Here is a 14,967-nt window from a genome sequence, read left to right as displayed (position 1 = left end):
TGGTTTATATTTCTCATTTATGTTTGTTTGTGTTGGTTTTTTTTTGTTTTTTTTTTTTTTTTTTTTTTTCATTATTCTCTGCATATTATTTACCAAATAGTGGCTGATTAGTGTTTTTAAGAGAGGTCAGTGTTCTTAGTATTATCATTTACTATTTAATATCTAAATAACAAGCTTGGCAAGGCTCAGCTTGCTTGTTTCTGGTTCTTAGTCTGTGCCAGCTGTGGATTCAGCTCTCTACCTGGAAAACTTTACTGTAATCCTCTTGACATAGAAAGTACGTAAAGGAAAATAATGTATACATTTCCTATGTAGAAGTAGGAAGATGAACATTTAAAATTATATGCTGAATTTTTGAATGACTGATTCTTAATGTACTTCGTGTAAAGTCTCATCTTTTCTTTCTTTTTGACAAAGGAATATATATCCATTTATGTTCTTGGTTAATGAAGGGATGAGTAAACCTCATCTTTCTGGTTATTTTACAGTATTTTACCTAAGGCGAGTGTTAAGTGCAGATTCATCAGTTTGACTTCTTTAGCTTATATCTTTAGTACTACTGGGTAATAAATTAGACATACCTAGGAGCTACTGAGGATCCGAAGGGACTCTATGAAATGAAACCTTTCTGGCACATGGGAGCATTGATTGGTATTTTGTTATTTATGTCTTGACTCCTAAGTTGTACCATACAGCTGGACTCCATAAATAGAGGCTCTAATAGGTATGCTCATGTTGCACACCAGCACTCTTATACATTCATAAATTTATAAAACGATGTTCCTTCTCTATATTTTTTCTTCTTACCCTAATGGGATGAAAACATCTCATCTATCAAGACATTATGCAGTCTGGACCATACTGGAGAGCACTATAACATGACAATTTAATTGCTCTGGTTCATGTGAATCAATATTTTTGTAGGTTTTTTAAAAAATGATTGAATTATTTATTCATATTTAGATATGAATATCTAAAGTATTTTTTAAACAGATGCAAAAGGTCCACTCGTTCATTTTTACATGACAAGTAAGGGCAGATTGATTTATCTGATCTTCCTTCTTTAACCTCAAGAGTAGGAACAGTTTTTGGCCTTTGATGGTTCTGCTATAGACTTCAGCACAGACTTCCTGCATCAAAGTATTGGTTAACTACTGCAGTTCAGAGGTGTCCAGAAAAATGTATTTAAAAAAATCTGTCTTGAAGTCTTTTTCTTCCTCAGTTGTCTTGCAGAATCGTTTGCTCTTCCTTGAGGTTGTGACTACACCAGACTTCCCAAAATTTCCTACAGTTGCCATTCCCCCTGTATTTTTAAGTCAGTGGCTTAGCAATGGCAGTAGCTGGAGGATGAATAAGAGTCTCTGAAATGCAGCTACCATGCCACCTACTTATGATCCAAGAGAAGTTAAGGAACATGATTCACAACACTGTCTTCAGAAAATGTCTGCCTGTTTATACCAAGAGACATTACCTTCCCCTCCTGTCTTCAGTGTCCCTCTCCTCAAGGCTTCCATTCCATTGTTTTGAAAACAAAAACAATCAATCCCCCCCCCAAACCAAAACAAAACCAACCCCCAACACACACAAAAAAACCCAACCCCAAGCCCCCCAAAACAAGAAAAAGAGCAACAAACATATCCCAAACTGATGGAGGTTTACAACAGTATGCAGCTGATGAGCTGTGCACTTAACACTTGCCTTTGCTGTTGGAAATGTTGATTCTGCTGCCTATTATGGAGTGATAACCATCAGCAAAAGGGAAAAGCAGCTAACTGTGTAACTACAGGTGGCAAGGCCCTTTTTGATTGCTCCATGGGAGTTTGCCAAGCTTGTCTGGATCTACCCAGAAGGAGATGATCCACATTCACTTTTATAGAATAGCATAGTTCAGTTGGAAGGGACCTACAATGATCATCTAGACCCTACTTTTGGTAGTGCTGGTGAGAGGGAAGGGCAGCTCTACTTGATTGTTTCTCTTTTGAGATGGCTTATTTCATCTTTTTGGTAAGTTTGAGTCTGCCAAGTCAGTTTGTTGATTCCTTGTGTTGGCTGCATGTCTTCCACAGAGGTGGCAGAAAATAGAAATGTAGTTCAGTGTCACGCAGCTAGAAAGAGGAGTTGTGAGGAGCCAGGCATCTTCTCAGGGGACTTTCAGACCTTTTCTTCTATGAACTTCTATTAACTAATGTAAGAGCTGCATATGTTTCTTTAAATGCACTCAGCAAATGTCAAGTGCTAAGCACAGCAGGCAGTAATCCAAGTGACTAAATTAAGAACTAAACTTGGCCATAACTTTTAAAAAAGTAATTTCAGACTTCAGATTATTTGCTGTATAGCTTGCATGAATTACATCAACACCAACATCAGCATCATCAGCTTTTCCAAACAGTCATTTAGCTTTGTGTTATTATCAAATACTTTATGCTGATAACATAATTTGGACATTAGTGATTTACTGCACCCAAACTGGGCTATGTTATTACAGTCCCAAGGCAATAATCCCCAGTTGATCACAGCAGCAGTGTTACCCATGAGGTTGCTAGCTAATAGTCCAATACAAAGTGAAGTGCTGTTAGCTCTCTGACAAACACATTTTTCATAGGAGACTTGCTAATAAGGACACCACTAAAAAGAACATCCCTTAATCATACATAATACCACTGGTGTATTTTTAGAGCATAATAAACAATCTTTTTCCCCAAAACAAAAATAAAGCATTCGCTCCACTCACTCTACTGAAAGTGCGCCCCACTTAATACACTCTAAGAGTGATAGCACAGTATGTTCAAAAGTCTGTTGAAATAAATAATTTCTGGCACTACCCCCAAAATAACACTTCAACGAGCCTCTGCTTGTCTGCAGCTTCTCGGATTGACAGTATGGAAAAAGGCAGCCAGGTGGAGGAGTTATTAATGTTACGGTGCTCAAACTGTCCAAGCTGGACTGGAGGAGGTGCTTAGCTTTATGCACTCCACTGGGTTTTGTTGAATTGCTGAGATCACTCACAGGATATAAAATTAAGCACCTCTATAATTATTTCCTAGGTCTATCATCACATGCCTCAGGGTTTTTCTAGGCACTTTTGTTTTGTTTTGTTCGCCTATGGTTACAGTCCAAAAATTATTTTCAGTGGCTAAGCTATAATTTTTTCCAGTGGAGCTTGTTCCACCTTAAGTTCCCTGGTTATTTGAATTTCAAATGCTAAAAGAAAATCTAACCACAGCTGTAAGCACCTTCACACCTCCTAATAACTAAAAATACTGAAGTAACCTTGCCAACAGGATTTCAGTGAGTTGGGCACCTTATTATGCCCCCTCTGCTGCTGTCTTGGGGTCCCAGAGGTACAGGGTACACGATTATGTGGGGTCTCTCTCCCCACTGCTCTCAGCTCTGTGGAAGGGAACAGCAGGACTGCCACAATCTGAGCCTTTCATCCAAGCAAAGCTCATGGGACTCAAGTGAAAGATAGATTTTGGAATAGTGTTGGGAAGTAGAAGCCTTCATCTCTTTAGTGGGCCCAGGAGATAAGAAGAGTGACTGGGTTGCAAGCATCATGTAATATCAAAAATCAGGAGGAATCTGAACCCAATTAACCAGCTGTGAAAGAGACCAGCACTGTCTTAGTTGTCTTCTTCCCCTAATACCTTGCTGGAACCACAGACTTGTTTAGGTGAAGTGTTAGCATGTTGCTGCCCACGGAAACTCCTTAGTGAAGCATTGCCCTTCACAGTTCATTGTGCTTTTCACACTGGATGTATCTTTGTGACCCATACAGGATGATTGTGTATCCATCTGTTTATCAGACAGAAATAAAAAAATAATAGAATGGTTGAGGTTGAAAGAAACCTCTGGAGATCATCTGGTCATACTCTGCCTTGCTCAGCTGTCCTTCTAGAGCCAGTTGCCCAGGACCATCTCCAGCTGGCTTTTGAATATCTCCAGGGATGGAGACTCCACAACTTTCCTCGGCAACCTCTGCCAATGCTCAGGCCCCTTCACCATGGAAAAGTGTTTTCTGATATTCAGAGGGAACCTCCTCTGTTTCAGTTTGTGCCTGTTGCTTCTGGTCATCACTGAAAGGAGCCTGGCTCCATCCTCTGCACCTTCCCTTCTAATATTTGTACATGCTGATGAGATCCCCTCTGAGCCTCTTCTACTAGAGGGAACAGTCCCAGCTCCCTCAGCCTTTCCTCATACATGAGGTGCTCCAGTCCCCATAATCATCCCTGTGGCTTTTTGGTGGACTCATGTCTCTCTTGTACTGGGGAGCCCAGAACTGGACCCATCACTCCAGGTACAGCCTCCCCAGTGCTAAGTAAAGCAGAAGGATCCTCTCCATCAACCTGCTGGCAATACTTTGCCTAATGTAGCTGAGAAAACTATTTGCTGCCTTTGCTGCAAGGGCATTTTGCTGGCTTATGTTCAACTGGGTGTCCACCAAGAACCCCCAGGGCCTTTTCTGCCAAGCTGCTTTTGGGTAAGTATGGGAAAAAAAGAAAAGAAAATGCTATCAAATTAAATGAGCTGCTTTATAAATTTCTGAATTGGTAGGCTAGAGGCCTAAGTATAGCATATAAATGCCATCCTCCCAGGTTAGTGAGAAGGAAATGTCATAAAGTTTTAATAAAACAGAAAGCCACATTTCTGCTGAGGGAGCACATTATATATTTCATAGCTATTAATAACGCTGAGCTCTTATGGGGAGTCAGTAGTGACCTGCTCAATTCAACATTAAACGTGTGGGTGAGTCTATACTTGAGGTGTGACAAACCTAATGTTTCAGGTATTGGGGCACACTGCTCAAAAGGTACATTTGAAGACCTTAGAATAAGGGTGGTTTTGTCTACCAGCCCCTTCCACCTGCTTTGAAGTCTCTAACAGAAGTGCTAAAGATCTGCCACATACAATTTTAACCTTTTTAACAAAAAAAGGAAATCTGGCACTGAGACTGCAGGTCTCCAGCAGAGATGTGATGGGGCTCTGTTCAGCCAACCCCTCTGGAAAGATTTGGGTAGGTTAAGCTTTTTCTAGCCCTGCAAAGGCAGTGTTTCCTTGATGCCATCTTCCCTGTCACAGCATCATCATACCAGTTCGTGTGGGAGGCTGGTGGTGTGGTGGCCTGAAGGACATTCCTGCCCGTGAGAGCAATTATGCTGCTCCCTCCTCTAACAGGCCACCTTTCCAAATTGTCTTCAAGGTGAAGAAGCATTTAAAGGGTGAAGTCACCACGTGGCAGCTGCTGCCTTCTGAGCTCAATTTTTTTTATGTGATGGGAGAAATGAATGGACCTCCCATGCTGTTCTTCGAAGCCACGCAGCTATTTTCAGCACACTCTGGGCAGCCTAATAATTCTTGAAAATTTGAAAGGGAAACAGAAACTGTAGATGCTAGCTACCATTGCCCATTAAGTTATCAGGTAATTGTGGGGAAATATGCTTTGAATAGGGTTCTTTTCTCTAAATGAAAGTCATGATGAGCTGTTGGAAAGCCCCTTCAGACAAACCTTCCTGGGGCAGCTCCTGCAAAGCAGCCACAGAGCAGCTGTTCCGGGACGGGAGGTGCAGAAGATGTCGGTAACTGGATCAGCCACATGGTGGAGCTCGTTTTGAGGAGAAGAAGGGCAGAGCATCCCCAGAGATGCTCCTCCTGGCTTTGGGAGAAGAGTTGCTGCCTTCCAAACTGCTAGCAGGTTTCCTGCCCGGTATCTTCCAAACATAAGCAGTCCGTGGGCCTTCAAATAGAAAACAAATGCAGAAAAACAGTTCTCAACAGGGAAGTAGCAAGCTGTCCAGCAAAGCTAAACCATGGGGTTGGATGCCATGAAGCATGGGACCCCAGCTACTGCCCCAGCTGCTGCAATGCAACCATAAGATTAGGGGAAGAGTTTAATTTTTCTAAATGCTTGAACATCATGGGTCATTTCCACCTGAAAAGAACAAAACAAAACAAAACAAATCACCAACATCGAAACGACTGTATTTCAGCAGGACCTAAAACACAGTCAGTGACTCAGACTAAGCCTGTGATTAGTACTACTGTGAACACTACTAGCCATGAATGAGAAGTATAACTGAGCAGTGGCATCCTACATTTTCTGGAAAAAAAAAAAAATTAAAAAGGGATTTCTGCAATAATGCCTCTCAGACAACTTTTCTATTCACCATGATAAAATCTGTTGAAAATTAATTCTGAAGCAAGTATCAGTCAGCCACATCATTTGAAGGAGAGGCTGGGATTTATCATTCCTGTTGGGTCTTTCCACCAGGTGGACAGGAGAGCCCAGTGAGCCACCCCTACCCTGTGCTGGACCCCGAAGAGGCAGGTGGCTGCATGTCACCCGAGAGGACAGTCTGGTGGCTGGCAGGACCAATTCGTAGCCACAGGAGAGACTGCAGGCTCTGCGGAGATGCTGTTTTTATGTCACATCACCCTTACTCCAGCAAGCCTTCTGTCCTCTATAGGCAATAAATTACCTGTCCCTGGCTTTCCTTGTCAGATCATAGAATCATAGAATTGGCTGGGTTGGAAGGGACCTCAGAGATCATCAAGTCCAACCCTTGATTCACTACCACTGCAGTTACCAGACCATGGCACTGAGTGCCACATCCAGTCTCTTTTTAAATATCTCCAGGGATGGAGAATCCACCACTTCCCAGGGCAGCCAATTCCAATGTCTGATCACCCTCTCAGTAAAGAAATTCTTTCTAATGTCCAACCTAAACCTCCCCTGGTACAACTTGAGACCGTGCCCTCTTGTCTTGCTGAGAGTTGCATGGGAAAAGAGACCAACCCCCCCCTGGCTCCAACCTCCTTTCAGGGAGTTGTAGAGAGTGATGAGGTCTCCCCTGAGCCTCCTCTTCTCCAGGCTGAACTTATTCCTCCTCTTCTTTCCCCACCCCCTCACAAATGCTTCATCATAATGGAGCAATACCACTTTTTTTCTGCTGTAGTTTTATCCCAGTTTTTTATTTATTATTATTATTATTTTCTTTTTAGAGAGGTCTAAAGGCAGAAAACTATGAATTAACACAAAGTCAGTCCCTTAGGGAAAGGGGTGGCCAGAGATGTTGTTAGTTCCTATTATGCAACGATGCTGAAACTTCACAGGATCAGGCTTTATATGACCGGACATATTTAACATTTCAGCAGTACTGTAAGTGAGGATGTGCATCGTTTCCTGGGATTGTCAAGCCTTTGGTGGAACTCCTGGTATGCAAGGAATAATATTATTACAATACTGTACTTATTTAAACATAGCAGGCATAATTAAAGCTCCACCCGCAGAGGTCAGATGCATCTGACTCGCTATTGTTAAGAGTTAAGAGACTTTTCATTTATTTTAACAATAGCTTGTTTAGAACATGAAGTCAATGAATTCCTTGTCTTTGTGGAAGGTGTCATTTTACTGTGCCAGCAGCAATGTGGAATTCTGGAGTAAAGCTAAAAATAGAAGACTGGATCTGTTTGCCACCTTGAGCAAATCAATTAAATTATTTGCATCAGTGTACTCTCTAGTCCTATATTGGTTGGTATTTTTATCTCAGTGAACAAATTTAGATAAAAAATGATACATCTCATTTTTATGTCAGTTTTACTTTCTGGAGTTCCTGCAGAAGCACAGCATTGGTGTGCTGCATTTGTACTGGGCATTGCACTGGAACATTTAAGTTCTTCCATCAGGAGAAAAAGAGTTTGAACTATTATCACAAATAACAGCAATATAATTATTAGTGAAAGCAATCAGCAAAAAGCATATTTTTTTTAGATGATAAGTCTATGTATTTGATAGTCCTCTGAGTATAATTAGTTTCATGGTTTTACTGATATAACCACTTAGACCCATATCTTTGAAGGCATTTCAGTTTGGAAATGTAGGGCAAGCCCTGTGCCTGTGTTTATTATTAGGAGCCTAAATAACTTTGTGGAGTCAGACATTAGTCTGACAATGGGAACACATTCATTTGTACCTAACTCAGTTACTGTCAGCAGTCTGGTTGCCAAGCTTGAAAAGAAAAACAGTGAAAATCAAAACACCTTTTTCAGTCTTTAAGTAAGGAAAGCAGGTAGAAATCTTCCAGCAGTGGGGAAGATCCCAGTTGTGTCCCTGGTGGGTGGCTTTCCATATTCATACTGCAAGTGTTTTCACGGAGTGACCTCCCTGAGGTGCAGGAAAACGCAGGACAGCCAGAACTAGGGACAGAGGTGGCAGACAGCCCTCTTTGCCCTCTCCATGAGAGGACCATGCTACATAACCACCCCATGGAGTGGCAAAACAGCAACAATTCCAGTCAATGCCTCTTTCAGCTTCAGGAGAATCCCAGATGCCTGACAGCTCTGAAGAAGATGTCTCTGGAAGGCTGTAAACCCCACATGCCATCCCTGCAGCATCCTCTGGAGAGCTTAGGGCTGGCTGTGCTTGTCCCCTTGCTCTGTGGGCAAACCATCACCTTGCCCAAATCCAGATTTACTGATCACTGAGCAGCCCAGGAACTGACTTAAAAATCAGCTGGGACTGCATGTATGTTTAATATTACTTTTTTTTCATCCTTGTCTGTGAGAAGCACATCAGGACACATTGCTGCATTTGATACTGGTGAATGTGCTGGATAACAAAAGAAAAAATTCCAGAAGCATCTGGCAGCATCTGCCAAGCTGGAAAGGAATATGAGGGACACTGCCTGAAAGCCACTTCCCAAATCATTCTATAGGTCTCTGCAATTTTTCTTCTCAAGCTGAAAGGGAGAGGGCAGGGTTCAGCACAACACTGGGATGAGTCCAAATTTCATTTGTGATTGATTTTGCTGTCGTGCTTACATAACTCACCTAATCCTGCCTCCCAGCATGATAAATCACAGCCAGCAGCCCTCTTCTTAGGCATCAACCTGGAGGACTGTGATGAAAAGTAAATCTCATTACCCATCAGCAGTGCAAGCGATAAAGAATGGAAAGTAAAGAGAATTATAATTTTGCTGCCTCGATTGAATCAGTTTTATCTTCTTTCTTATCCAGTGTTAATTCTTAGGCACACAAAAACTGTCGTTCCAGGGAGGTGGGGAATGAGGTAGGAATTGGACTACAGGATTTTTCATGACTAGAGCAGGCTGGATCTCATGCTGGAGGTGTGGGATTAAGGAGTCAGGGGCCATGTTTATTCCAGCATCCCCAGTTAAGCTCACAAATGAGTAGTCAGGATTTACAAAGAGATATTGAACTCTCTGGAAGAGTGCTCTCACTGACAAATCCTGGCCAGTTATAGCAATGAGAGACACCTCTTTAAAAATCTGCTCTTATTTATTGACCTGAGCAACAGCAGAGCTTTTCTGGCAATTTATCTCCAGTGGGGAGACCGAGCATCTAAGACACCTGACCTTGCACACCCTCCCTTGGTATCAGGGAAGTACAATTTTGCCTTTCAAACTTTATGTCCCAAAATGATGTCAGTGCTACAAATATTCAGGAGGGGCAGAGGTGGTCCCTAACTCAGTCACTGCCACGTTGAAAAAGATTAGGGTTTTACATGACTAACTTTGGGCTTGTTTCTTCAGACAGTCTGTTTCTTAAGGTAAATTTGCTCTTTGCTGAGGTGGAAATAAGGCATGGTCAAAGGTGTGCAGGGAGGAAGGGCAAGCCAAAGGAAGCACTAGAGTGTGGAAGTTGTTTTCAAGAGCCTTTATACCTCACAGTGTTCAGGAAGTGGTGCCAAGTATCTGCTGTCCTCCTACTATATGCACCTGGAAAACTGATCTCCTGGGGGGCAAGGGCTGAGCTAGGTGTTGGCAGCAACCTCTGCAGACTTCAACAATGAAGTGAAGGAGGGTCTCCTGGAGAGACAGCACCATCTTTCCTGGGCCATCCTTCACTGAGAGCTTAATTCACCCCCCAGCACCAGCAAAGCAGAGACATGGGGTCATTGCTTCAGCCTGCAAGTGACGGATGGAAGTGATGCCATTGGAGCATGCGTGGCCCTATCTCTCTTTGACCAGCTCTGATTAGGAACCTCATGTTTTACAGCAGTAGCAGAACAAATGCAATCAGGAAGGCCACGTGAAATCAATTTCTGTTTAATTATTCATTGCATATCTCTTATGCTGCACTGAGGAAATTATTCCAAACTCTGTAGTACCCAGCTACTTTCAGCTGCCTTCCTGAAGGTACGCATGTGACTCTGGTTTTGATTGCTACTGCAAATATACAATTATTTATAAACTACCTCATGGGGACCATATGGTCCCCCTTTGAATAAAAATGCACACATGGAGCTGAGAAAAAAGAATCTGTGGAAGAAAGGCATAGTAAATTGATACATGGGGTACCATCTGCTTCCATGTGCAAGTGATGTTACAATGAACTGCAGGAGGCACAGCTAAGACAACTCTGGAAAGCCAACTCCTTCATGGTGTTTGCAGATCTGCTGCTGGTCTTCTGCCTGGTATCAATTTTCTGTTGTCATTTGCTGCAGCAGTCTGCCAGGAAAGCCATACTGGCCAACTACTCCGTGTTCAGGAGTGTAGTTCCCCCTGTGTATGACAATCCAGTTGAGCACCCCTTGACTTGCTTTCAGTTGCTTTGAGTTTTGCTAGGCTTATGAAACACATTGAGTGTCAACCAAGCTGAAGTTAAAAGGATTCTGATAAGATTTATTCTGTAAAACAGCAAGAAAACTGATGCAAAACTTCTCGTGTGTTGAAGTATTCTCCATGCAGGACCAAAACTTATTATAGGTTTGCTTGGATGATGCTAGAATAACACTTGTGTCAGTACAGACGAGCTGAGAAGGCTTCATAGATCTGTTTTTTATTATTTTTATTGTAATAACAAGATGCCATAAGTAGAGGTGACAAGTGAGAATATCACTGATGTCACCTGGGTCACAGCACAGTAGCACAAACCCTTAAAAGGGTCACTGGCTCCACAGGAGAGGGTAGCTCAGTGCCAGCACAAGGGCAGTGTAGGTCATTCTGGACGTGTTGTCCCTGCACTTTTCTCCATCCAGCATCACAAGAGCCAGGATGCAGACAGTCCCTTGAAAGCATGAAGGCAGTGACTGAAAAATTATGGTTTTGTTACAGCAAGAAAAGAATGGGGTGGGATGACCAGTCCTAGAATTGACCCTGTGAGTTTCAGAACAGTTGAGTGAGCCTGCCTGGCATAGGAATTGACCTGCTTCTGCTCTCACAAGGTTTGAGAACTTGGCTGGGGGCTGAGAAACTGTGTCCTTCCTACCTGGTCCCTAAGAGCTGTCAGGCAGAAAGTGTGGGTCCCTGGGTTGCCCTGGTGTGTGCAGAAAGGGAGCCTCAGGTCTGAGCTGCCCATGTAAGGAGAGTGAAAATGCTCAGGATAGGGAAAAAGACAATTTTCAATAAAAAGGCCAAAGGAATGCACATTTTAAGAATACAAACAATGCATATTTTATTATAATAATGTAACATTTTGAATATTATACATTATGAATATATCATAATATTGTGAATATTATTAAAATGCATTCAAGTAGCTCAGGTTTTAAAGCTGAAATTCCAGCCACAGGGAGGCAGCTGAGTCAAACAGAAAAGGCTGTAAGTGTTAAAAGGGGAGTAATAAGTAAACTGAGCTGCTTTATATTCCTCCCTGGTCCTCCCTGAGGCCCTCAAATGCAGGACTGCAGGTGAATGGGCCTCCTGGCCAACATCTCCTCACGTGGCCAGTTCTGAGGAGGTGTTGGGTCTCTTGTGAGCACTTTCTTCTTTTACAGCTTGTTTTGTGCCTCTCTGCAGAACACATTGAACAGAGACTTCACCACCTTGACTTGCTGTGCACTGGGGACAGTTTGAGACCCTCTCCTGAGAAACAGTGTAATAAAATGCTGACATGAGAGAGTGGCACCTAATTAAAAATGAAAGCATGGCTCATCAAGGGACCTATATTTTCACACAGTGCTTTCTGACATACCCTCTGTCAGTCTTTCCTTGCTTCAGTCAGTATTAATGATCTGAGTGCAACATCCTCTTCTCAGTCTCCTCCTAGACTTCTCAGGTGGCATGAAATTCACTGGGACATCTCTCTACAGAGTCTACCAGACTCCTTTGGCTTTTAATCAATTGAGGTGGAAGGCAGGTCCTTCTTAAAGTACCATCTGCCCGCTTGAAACAGAAAGAGCAGCAGGCACCCAGTGCCTTGCAGTAGGTTAAGGTTGTCACAAGTGGTGTGAGCTGGGCTGCCAAGGGACACGCACACATTAGAGTTGTGCCATGACTGGTTTTTCCCAGATGTTGAAACAAAACACGAGGTATCCACGTTATCCCAGACTTAACCCTATGTAAAATGCTGTGAGTACCAGTGAGGCTCCTGGTTGCCTCTTATTTCCTTGCTGGATGAGGTGGATTTGTTCCACAGGACATCAGGAGCTTGTATGCTGGAGTAGCACCTCCATTTCTGCATGTTTGGATATAAAACAAGAGAGCAGGAGGAATTACTTCTGTTGACTGAGTTTCACAGGAGATGAGAGCAGATGTGTTTTCTACAGCATGCAGTACTGCTGCAAAGCCTGTTGGGTTAGTGCTAAGCTGCTGGTGTCTGTGCTAATTTACCTCTTCATCTTGGATAATACAAACGAGAAATTTATGGGAGGGATTAGTCTGCATATGTAGTCCACAAGGAGAAAACCATATAGCTAATGGTATTTTTGTCCAACTGACCATGGAGATAGCACTAGCAAACAATTCTTGTGAACAGCAATAGTTAAAAGATGCACTTGGAAATATGAGTGCATATGCAAAGTAATGTTTTCTCAAGAACAGAGATGATTCAATTGCCCAGTTGAGCAATTCTCAATTGCCATGACTAGTTGGCTACCTCATCACAGCTTGGGCATCACATATAGATGGGGCTTCACTGAGCTTTACAGCTGCACTTGTTTTTTTGTTGTTGTTGTTTTGTTCCTTAGCTGAGGTTTGCATGATGTAGACCTAGAGCTCCTACAACTCCATTGCAGTAGTTTTCATTCCTTAAAATGTTTACCTCAGCTGTGCAATGCTGGCATCCTTTGATATTTATCTTCTCCCCATCTTTTACAGAGTTGGTTTAGGTAATTTTTCATTTCCTAATTTCATTTCTCAATTCCTCATAGCAAGGATGGAACAAAAAAAAAAATTAGAAATTGTATAACAGCAATGAAAGATCCAAAGGCTCAGAGCTTACCTACCATTTCCCTTGTCCCCTCCACATCCCCAAAGCAGCTCACATACAACTTAGTTTTTTGGTTGAGACTCATTAAGGCAATTCTTCAGACTGTGAAAGCCTAAGACATTTCATCAGATTTATATAATTTAAGGCTAGTTCCACTGACCACAGTGGACCTTAGCCATTTCACAGTAGACTGGAAACCTTGGGAAGTCTGGGAAAGTCTTGGAAAAACCTGGGAATAGCTCCGTGTATCTAATTAGTAAATTAGTCTGGTCTTTTTCAGTAGGGTTCCTGCCACTTAGTGCTGGCTGCTGGTGACCTTTGTGAAATAAGCTCCACACCAACACAAGATCTTTGGGGATAAAATTCTTCACTCATAAAACTCAGCACTCTGTTACATCCTTGTTAGCAGTCATTTTGCTCTTAATTCTTCTAAAATTTAACAGCATTTGTATATGGGTGCTATATATCTAACGTGGTCTGATGTATGTAACTAGACCATGGGTTTTCTGTCTTCGTCTCATCCCGATCTTCCTGGAAGGCCCCTGGGGCCAAAAATTTGCTGATTTGGCAGATCTGTGACAAGGACACATGAAATCTCTTTTGCAGCTCTGAGCCATAGGACATCCCAAAGTTAGTGCTTGCCCAGTGGGTAGCAGAGATGCTGCCCCAGCTCTCTACTGGTGTGATGCTGGCTTTAGTGGAGCACTTATGGAGGTCCACTGAGCCAGCTTCTATGAAGTAGTGGGGTTGGAAACACTGCATGTTCTTCTTGAGGATAAATGCCCTTGTCATGTCTGTCCCTTGATGAAAAGTACCCTTCTTGGAGCCAGCATCGATGAATCCTGCTCTTTGTGGGTGTTGTTTTCATTGCTCAGCTGTGCTAACCACAGTGTTTTCTCATAGGTAGATGGGTACGTAAAAAGTGTGTTGCAAGAGGTATTTTCTAGCAATTAGTTTCGACCTATTTTGTTTACTGGCATCTGGACTGTTTGTAAATACCAAAAATTTTAAAAAAATCTTTCCAATTTAGGCAGCTGTACCAAGCCCTCAGTGGTGTTCAACTGCCCTCAGAGGAAGTATGGGTTATTTCTGCATTAATAGGACTAGTGTGCTTGATAGGAGGTTGTAATGTAAATGTACTCATGCTCTCAATTTAATTAACTGGTTTATAATTGTATTCTCTTTTTAGGATCATGAGATTGTCCCCAGAGAAGTTAAGGTGTTGGTGATGTGTTTGCGGGGTGTGTTGTAGTGCCACCCCACTTGGTCAGTGACTTAGGGGGTTGTAAACTCTATGGGATGAAACTTCTGCTTGGTGGAACTCATGCTCTGTCTGGTCAGTTGCAAAGCTTCCTCCTTGTGTCTGACCAGACCTTGAAACCCAGCAAAAGCTGCATTTGCCCCAGTGTAACCTCTAGCAGGCAGGGACATTCCAGAGTGCCAAAGGATGGAAGAGAATTAGGCCGCACATGTGTGTCTGAGGATGCTTCCCCCTCACTGGAGAGTATTCTGCATCTTGGAGGGCACTGGTGGCCCCTTATTAAAGATTTCAGACCATTCTCTGTTCCTTGGCCCAGAGCAGATGCGGGAATATGATCCCCTCTTTGGATTAAATTTATCTTAAATAATACAATCAGCAATCACATTTACAGTAGGAAATCAGCATCCCGGGTGACGATGACACTTCTGCTTTTGCAGTGATGTTGAGTGCATATTGAAGCCCTCAGCACAGCTACAAGTCAGTTATTCAAGCTTTGTTGCCAACCAAGTTTGATTGTTTTCACTACCAAAGGTCTTTAAGGA

This window comes from Heliangelus exortis, chromosome 1, assembly GCF_036169615.1.
Source record: "Heliangelus exortis chromosome 1, bHelExo1.hap1, whole genome shotgun sequence".
NCBI classification, from domain to species: domain Eukaryota; kingdom Metazoa; phylum Chordata; class Aves; order Apodiformes; family Trochilidae; genus Heliangelus; species Heliangelus exortis.
This window is presented reverse-complemented; position numbering follows the sequence as displayed.